This window comes from Solanum pennellii, chromosome 3, assembly GCF_001406875.1.
Source record: "Solanum pennellii chromosome 3, SPENNV200".
NCBI lineage: Eukaryota > Viridiplantae > Streptophyta > Magnoliopsida > Solanales > Solanaceae > Solanum > Solanum pennellii.
Genome location: NC_028639.1, coordinates 59,894,328 through 59,903,919, shown reverse-complemented (window position 1 = coordinate 59,903,919; position 9,592 = coordinate 59,894,328). Strand labels below are relative to the sequence as shown.

The 9,592-nt window shown below is 31.9% G+C and overlaps 1 pseudogene; it reads right to left on the bottom strand.

Moving 5' to 3' along the window:
- Positions 1-6,246: 6,246 nt before the first annotated feature.
- Positions 6,247-7,382, bottom strand: LOC107013522 (annotated as a pseudogene).
- Between the last annotated feature and the right edge of the window lie 2,210 nt (positions 7,383-9,592).

Here is a 9,592-nt window from a genome sequence, read left to right as displayed (position 1 = left end):
GGCGGTTCTGTGCTTCCATCGACGTATTTGAGAAGGTAATTGGCCTCAAGGGCTGTAAGAACGGTGATTTTCCATGTAGGGTAATTTATGTCTGATAATTTTTCGGGAATCAGGGCATGAAGATGCCTGAGAAGGAGTTTAACGCCAGAAGGAAGTGAATCGAGAGGATCCACCTCGGTTGTCATGGCTGCCGCCGCCCAAGAGAAGAGAGGGAACGATCGGTGCCCTAAAGAGAGAAAAAAAAACCTAGAGAAAAGAAGATCTAGGTTTTCTGGCTCTTGATACCATGAAGGAATATTGATTGTATTAAAGTGTTAAGAGAATACATGGGAGATATATATAGGAGATATAGGAAGGAGTACTAATCCTAATAGGACTAGGATTAAGGAGTACTAATCCTAATAGGACTAGGATTAGTACACAGTAAATACTAATATTATTTTATACTATTTATTTAATACTATCTGTTATTATCAACATTCTTTAATGGTAGATTCTCCACAACTTCACATCATTTGAAATTTGGAACATAAACTCAAAAAACACTAGTCAACAAAGATCTAATGCAAAAACTACAAAAACAAGAATCAAAGAAAATTGTGAAATTTTGGAACTAATTTTTATTTTTTGAAATATATTTTTAATATAGGTGAATTTCTTGAACTGCAGATGATGTTAGAATTTATTATTTTTTTTTAAAGAAATTAATGATGTTGCCGAAATTTGAGATGATTTCGTGAATAATTGAAGATGTTGAATATTTTGGAATTGTTTACGTTCTTCATGTGTTCTTGGTGTTTTAAAGAGAAACAAACACAAGGTATACATTTGATTCCAAAACACCAATACAAAATTGTTAAACCTTGTTTGTTGTATAAAAAATGATTTTGCAAAACTGGAGTTAAAAAAAAAAGTCATAAATGAGTCTTTTCTTTAACAGCAATGACATAAATGAGCCAAACACTCAACAGATGGCGTAAATAAATCTTTTTTAAAAGTTTGATGGCATATTTAAGCCTTTTCCCTTTAATTTAATATGAAATTTTAAAAAGTAAAATAATTTATTTCTTTAATTTTATAATTTTATATATGCCGTGTAAAGATTTAGAAAGAAAAAATTAGCGAAAAAAGATTATTTTTTCAAAATATTTTCTTTTTAAATAGAAAAATAAATTACTCTAGAATGCAGGAAATACTTTAATTAAGGCCGTCAAAGAAAAAAGAAAACATAATTGTGGCTCCTGGATTCGCAAAACCATTGAAAGTTTGCCCTCAGAAACCGTTTGATATGACTTTATGGTATTTCCAGACTGCCCATGAGCATTGACATATCGTTGTGAATTATAAAGATTTTGGATAGCGGTGAAATTATTTCGTCCTTAAATAGTAATTTTAAATTTAAGTTTTGAGTATGAGAAAAATTCTATAGGAATTGCCACTTTTAAATAAATTGTGAAATGCGCAATTCAAATTTAATTTAAGCTTCAAAATAAATTTTGACTACTGAATAAAAAATAAAATAAAAATAAAAAAATGAATAATAATGTAAAATTGGTACAATATAGTAAGAAATCATTATACTGAGGTTTTCTATCTACATTCTTCGACATTATATATATGATTCTATCGCACATGTACAAATTGTATTACATAATTAAATTTCTATATAGCTATGTCGATATCGGTCAATGATTGAATAGAAATGATGGATCGGTGGATTAAATTTTACTTTAATATAATTAATTAGGTCTTTATTTTTAAATACACAAATAAATTCAATTTTTTACTCTAAATTTTAATTATATTATACAATAACTTTTGTAAAGAATCAAGAAAGAGAAATTTTGCTTAAAGAGCAACTCAATTATTACATATTCTTTGTTAGATTATACTACCTCCATTCGATATTATTTGTCATGATTTTTATTTTTAAAGTCAAACTATAAAAATTGACTAACATTTTAAGATGTATTTTATCATCATATTGATATGCAAAAAAATTATAATTTATAGTATTTTTCATATAGTTTCAGAATGTATTTTTTTTTGTTTAAAATATCAAATTAATGTAATCTAATTTTTACCTTTTAAAATTAGTCAAATTGACTTTTTATAAGCGTAACATGACAAACAATTGTAAATGGAGGAAGTATGAATTAGCCTCTATTATTCTAGAATTTATTTTTTCATCTGAATTGTTATCCGATATAACAATTTTTCCAATATACGATGTCAAACCATTAAATTTTTCAAAAGCCAATAAAAAATTGTGATCAAACTGTACTTTTTAATACAGAAATTAATAGCGTCATTAATAGTATGCAGATTTAGGGCCTTTTTTTTTTCTTCAGGATTTTGCACTAGAGAACATGTTCAGAATTTTCAGAAAGATAGATTCTACACATATTATTAATTTTGATTGAAGCTTGGAGGTGTTATGGCTCGCCTCATAAAATTTTAAACAGAAAATCAAACATTAATTCCTCTATCAATTATTTATATGAAAAGCAAATATTTTACTTTGTAAATTACATTAAATTATCCATCAGAGAAGAAAGAGAATGTTCAATTTAAACCCCATATTTGAGAAGGCAGTCATTATTTTCCATAATTATTTTTCATTTTTGTTCTATTGGAGCAACTTGGGGATAACACTATGTTTTATGTTTAACGGTTAAATATGTATTTGTCATATGAAGAAGAAGACAAATAGGCCATACTCTTTTGAAGTTGATTAAATTATACTCTACTAAGTAGACGTTTATTATACTATATCATGATATGAAATTAGGAGATGAAATTAATTAGTATTTAAATATGAAATTTCATGTTGATTTCATCTCATATATATCATGAGATGAAATTTCATATTCTTCAAAAATCATGATTTGAGAATTCCATATCATGATTTGGATTTCTTAAACATATAAGTTGACCCACAAGTTTATTTTTTTTTTAAGCAACCCCATATTTGTATCTACTAACAATTTATTTCATATGTAAATAAAATTTATATACACATCATTATTTTTAAATGTATTATTCTCACCAACATAAAAATTATTATTAGTCTAAATTTGATGAATATAAATAATAAAGTAGGAATTTATTCAAACAAATATTAATAAGAACGGAGGGAGTAATACATATTTGGTTTTTCATAATAAAAAAGAACTTCTCTTTCAGGTACAAATAAAAATGTTTAAAACAATTTAATATGAAAAGGAACGAAATTGGTGATATAGTTTTGATAATCATTTCCAATATGTTTGATTTTAGCACAAAACTAATGCACAAAAAATGTGTAATTGCACACAAGTGAAGCATAGCATGAACCATTGTGATATTGACACACAAGTGAAAATTGTTATAACTTGTGCAGTGTTACATAATTATTTTGCGAGAGAATATCAAAGGAGTGGTAAAATATATATCGTCTATGAACATGAAATAAAGTTGCAGATGATATTCACCCAAAAATGGTTCAAAGTAACTATGTTGGTTCTTCTTCTCAGTCATATGATTGAGAAATGCAAGTTGAACTTCAGGAGATTGTCCGTACTATGTGGGAGGATTATATTAAAAACTAGTATACTACAATTTATGTTCAATTTTCTTTATTGAATTAAAATTAGATGAAACAATTACTCAAGTGGAGAACTGTAACATCCCGTAATTTCCATGACCTATACTAGAGCATCATATGTTGTATAATGATGATTGTAGACCTAAAATAGTGTAAATAACTTGTTTGAAAAGAATTGAAGCCATAGCATAAAAAAAAGGTCTTGGCGTTCGAAACTAGCTAAATTGAACTAGTAGTCGTCCCTATGTTTGGTGAAGATTTTGAAGGGTCGTATGGAGTCTAAAACTTGTAAAAAGATTTTAAATAGGTAAAATATAGTATAGAGGGTCAAAACCTACAGTCATGACACCCCAAGAACCACCGGAAGGGTCCTTGGGGAGGACCCGAACATGGGCAGCCTGGCAGCCTGCACGCAACCAGGATTTTGGTGGCTGCTGCACGACGCGCAACCATCATGTTGGCATTCCAACTTGGCCTCGCGACGCGGGGCCTACACGAGTTCCACTGCCTCAACCCCAAATTTCAAAAATAAATTGTGAAATTAACCCCGCGATGCGCAGCCACTTCCCATATTCGTAAAAATCGTATTTTAAACATTTTGACTTCACAAAAAGACCCATTTAAGTGAGGGGTCTTTTGAGTAGTTTAACGGGTGACTATATAAGGTCTTAGGGTCAGTTTTAGTTTAATTTTAACACCCAAATCAAGTCTGAAAAGTTGAAATAAAAAATCACCCTCATCTCTCTCAAATTCTCTCTTTCTCCAAACCTCAACTAAAGACCATTAGAGCTTCAAAAATCAAGCCTTCAAGTCTCCAATCCAATTTCGTGGCTTTATCATCTTTAAGGTATGATTTCTTTCACTCTTGTGGCATCCTTTTTCCCAACAGGTCCCTCCAAAAGATGATTTCTAAACCCCCCAAATCTAGGTTTTACTTCTACACATGGGTTTTCTTTGAAAAACGAAATTATGAATCAATTGTGATAAATTATGATGAATTAATGTTGTTTAAGTATATATTGATGGTTAATTGATGATTTTCTATGATATTTCCCTAGACACATGTCTTTCCCCCAATTTCACGAAAACCTTGAATTGATATGGTGAATTATGAAAATTATGAACCTGTAGATTGACTATATTGTTGTTAATTATGTAATTGCTTCCTGAATTTACCTTATTTATGTAATTGGTTATGTATTCTTCGTAATATAAGTATGAAGGTTCTTGGAAGGGAAATAAGGCATGTTCATTGGTTCTTCTTGGATTCAATTATGAATTATGAGTTACTTAGATAGTAATGCTTCTAGGTCTAATGTATGGTTGTGATGTTGATACTAAGTATTCCTCATCCTTAACCCTAGACTATTTATTTGGTTATGAATTATGCAAGTATATTACATTATGATTTTTATATGGTATTCTTCATCCATAATCTCTCCCTTTTTCTTGCCTCATCTTTTACCCTTACTCTCTTTAATTTTGGTCTACCAATCAATTTATGAATTTGTGGTGGTTGCATAGCTTGATAAATATCAATTTTTCAGAATTTCTCACCCTTAACAGGTTGAATTTTAGGCTGCTATACAAGCAAGTAAGCTTCTTTCGAATGCCACCAATGCATCTCATTTAGTTGCTCTATTTTATCATGTTCTAATGATTTAATAGCATGAGGACATGATATTCCTTTCAAATCCCATGTCTTACAAGTACACTTTTTTATCCCAAGATTCACAACATGTCTATCTATACCCCCAACCACCTCATATCCTAAGTCTCCATTAGCAACAACTTGACAACCTTGTGCAATTATTCTAAAATTATGATACAGATCCATAGAATATGGACTATACTCTTTTGTCCACTTCTTATCCTCTTCTTCAAGTTTTCAACCTTTTAATAACCTATAAATATCAATGAAATATGTACATGTACATAACATATATAATCTAAACATAACACCTACATATTACTATCATATCAAACATTAATAGTTGTTATCATATAGTTATATAAAATAGTGACAGTACCTTAATTCTAATGTCTTCCAACATCTTGATTATTGATTTTGCCCTTGCTTTCAAAATTCATATGTTGAAAGACTCAGTAAAATTATTATCATAGGAGTGGTTTTTACAGACAGTGTCAAAAAAGGTCTTGCACCAGCGTTGTGGTGGATACCATAAAAGATCTTTTGCTACAGTTTTAGACACAGAACCCAAGGACTTTACTTGGTCATTAAATTCCTCTTCATAGGTACTCCAAGCATACCACCAAAATAACTTCTTTATCTGTACACCACTCCAAGACATGTACCAATTGACTTCTATGTGCTTTGCAAACCATCTATGTTATGGTTTTAGAAGCAAAGCACTGACAACACCAATCAAGCCCTCTAACAATTAAAAAAAATAGAATAGAATAACTTTTAAGAATTCAAGTGTATACAATAACTGTAATTAAAAACTGTCAAGCACTTACAAAATTACCTTTTGCATATTAGACATAAGTGTCAGTTCTTCACCATCTGCCAACCCCAATGAGTTCCTTAGCAACTCAATGAACTATTTCCATGTTCTAATAGTTTTTCTATCCACCACTGCCCAAGAAAGTGGATAAAAATGCTTCATTAAATCTTGACCAAGTGCAACTATTACAATTCACTTGAACTTCCCTCTTAAAAAGTGACATCTAACCCTATAAATGGCCTCCGTCCAGCTCTCCAACCACTTTTCATAGCCCGAGTACAAATATACATTCTGCAAAACTTTCTTTATCCGTGTTCCAACAAAACCTCTTTGGATATGTTCATAATCACATAAGTACCAGAATTACTATCTCTTAACTCTTGAGAATAACCCTCAAATTTATTGAAATCATCAACATAGCTATCATCTAATTTCTCTAGCACAAGTCTTTTAACCCTCTTCATTTTTGAATAACTAATATTAAGCTTAAAGTTATCATCTACAATCTTTCTCATTTCAGTCAATTTGCACTTAAGATCATTTTGGACCCTCTTCTTGAAGTAGTGTGCTAGAGCTTGTTGAGTAACTCTTTTATTGTTGAATGCTTCTGGACATGTATGTTTTGTTTGCAAAGTCTTAATTTCAAATCTTTGCCCTTTCTTAACTTTAGAAATCAGACACACAAAAGAACAACAAAAAATATAGTTATATCTAACTCTAACAAAGTCACTCTTGTCAACCCTAAAGCAACCTTCCTAGCAATTCCATAGTAGCTTACAACCCCTTTAGCTTCATCAAAGTTCTTAAAACTCATACATTTTTCCAACTCTTTAAAGTTGTCAAGTTGATCATTAATTTCTCTTTTCTTTTCCAACCTACAGGATTCCAATTCTTCACTATTGTAGTCACTTGAATAAGGTTCATCATTTTCTTTCTTACTTGATTCACCTTCAGTTGCAACATATGTTGCAACATTCACTATGACTAGGTATGGTTCATTATTGTGGTTGATGTCAATAGCTGGAACAACATCATCCCCCTCATCTACAACAAACAGTTGAAGTACACCAGACTTAACAGATAATGTTGTTTGTATTGTTCTTATGCCGTAATATGAAATAATACCTCCCAGAAGGTCCTTTGAGTAGAAGTTATTGGACCTTACTAAAACCTAACTTGTCATGGAACTCTTCACATATGTCTATATATGATGATAAATCTGGATCATACTCCTTCCAAACATGAGTTAATTATTTAATTTAAATAACATTAGGTGTCAGTACCCACTTGTCCCCATAATAGAATAATAGGTACACCTTGTCGACCATTCTTCAACAAAGGAATTTATAGACAAAAAAAAAAGAGAAAAGGGTCATAGTAGATAATAACAAAATATTAAAAAAAAAACAGAGGAATCTACCAAGAGTAAAGGAATAGGGACCACATGCTTCAAAGTAAAACTTTACATACACAATAATACCTAAAATCCAAAAAATGGATCATTCAATCATACCTAACAATAGTACAGACAAATCTGATTAACAAATACACAAATTGAAAAGTATTATAAAATAAAGGGAGAGATGACGGATAAAGACAAAAAAGAACAAACTTGAGACAACAATAAAAAAATTCTACTCGAAATCAATATAATAACACATAACACTAACATAAACAGACAACACAAAACAAACTATTTTATCACCATAAATAATCGTCAAAAAAGCATAGAATACACAAAACATTAACATAAATAAAAATCGATTCTCAAAACAAGTAACATCCATTAAAATCTAAACCCTAATTGAAATTTCGAAGTGCACAGAAGTTCTTATTTGAGTTGAAGTCGAGATTGTGAACGAAAATATCCTTGCAATCTGAGTTCTTCACGGATGAAGAAGAAGAACACAACGGAAGTTGATAAACCCTGTTGACATCCAATTTCGACCCCCCTCGGTATGAATTAGTTCTCTAGTTTCTTAAGTTCCAAGCAATTTTGAAATAATTAGTTTTATAAAACGGATAAGGTTTGCGTCATTTTGAATAATTTTGTCTTTTCTTATAATATTTAGATAATAATATGTTTTGCGCAATTACGTGTATATTTAGTATATTTTATGTCTCAAAAAGATTTTGGTTTTAATAGAATATTTAGACAACTAGTGTGATTTAAATAATTTTGTACTTTTTGGTTAATTAGTTTCTATTCGAAATAATTGATTTATTTCGTTAAAATTAAAAAGATCGTTATTGGTTTACTTTTGATTTGTTCTATTTTATAAAGTCAAACTGGTCGGATATCTAATTTTGAGTGGCTATCATCGGAATATTGTGGTCCTTTCCCCCCCCCCCCAATTCCAATTCTAGCTACTTAAATTTTTTTTCCACTCAATCTTTAAACCATTTTCGGGATATTGTGGTCCTGCCTCCCCATTAATATCCCTCAACCGACCCAACTATTTTGACCTGACCTGCCTCATTTTACCCCGAACCCCCCCCCCAACCTCATCTTCTTCCCCAAAGAAAGGACTCGACGCGTGAACGAGAGATCAACGCGACCTCTGCCCATAAGGAAGCCCAGGGCAGAGCATTTCGACGACAAAATCACCCACTCACGCGCTTTTCACGCGATAGCAGGTCCGCCAAGAGCAGCAAAAGCACAGAGGTCGTCCGTTGCCCATTTGTCGTCTTCTCCCAAGGTTTTTCTCCGAACAGGCGCAGTAGGGAGGTCAATTTCTCTTTTGTCCTTGCGAGCCTGAGATTCGAACACGTCGCACCTCAAGGACGAGGAATTGATTGAAGTTGTCCAGATCTTGTTCGACTTTTGGAATTTTGCTGAAGGAATCAATTTGATCGTACGACCAAGTCTTATCCTCATTTGGAAAAGGGTTTTTGAATTTCGAATTAGGACTTGGATTGAAGATTTTACCCCAGACCCTTTTGAGAATTCTCCCCCCCCCCTCCCCCGCCTTCCCTTGTGGAAAGCCCTAGTAATTTCCCTATAAATACCCCTTTGTGAAGGGTTGATGGGAGGAAGGAAATTTTTTTGAGATCTTAAAAAAGATAACCCACTGGAAGATACAGGCTACAGATAAATATATCCATAAAATTAAGCAGAGGCGTTTTCGAGTCAAGACGCGGAGAGAAAAGCCTTTTCCTCACAGAGTTACTAAAAGTTCACGCAAAAGGGGAAAGAAATATTAATGATCACAAAGAGATGAAAGAACAGTAAGAAGTAGTGGATTGATTGAAGGATTTCAGGGTGAGGGAATACGGAGTGCTACGTTTTTCCTTATTTTGTGTTAGTGTGGTGGAGGTCGTTGCTTCCCATGTCTACTCGTCATTGCCTCAGTGTCGCTGCTCCGAAAAAGGTAAACATTTTTTAGAATGAGTTGTTTACACATCGTTTATTGTAAAATCGTGAAGTTTTCTGCCAAATCCCATCCTTCTCGCTTAGTTTCGTTCGTTGTGGCTTAAAGTTGTTAGAACGCTGAAAATTTTGCTTCGTGACATGGATAAATCTTGTCATTTAAATGAG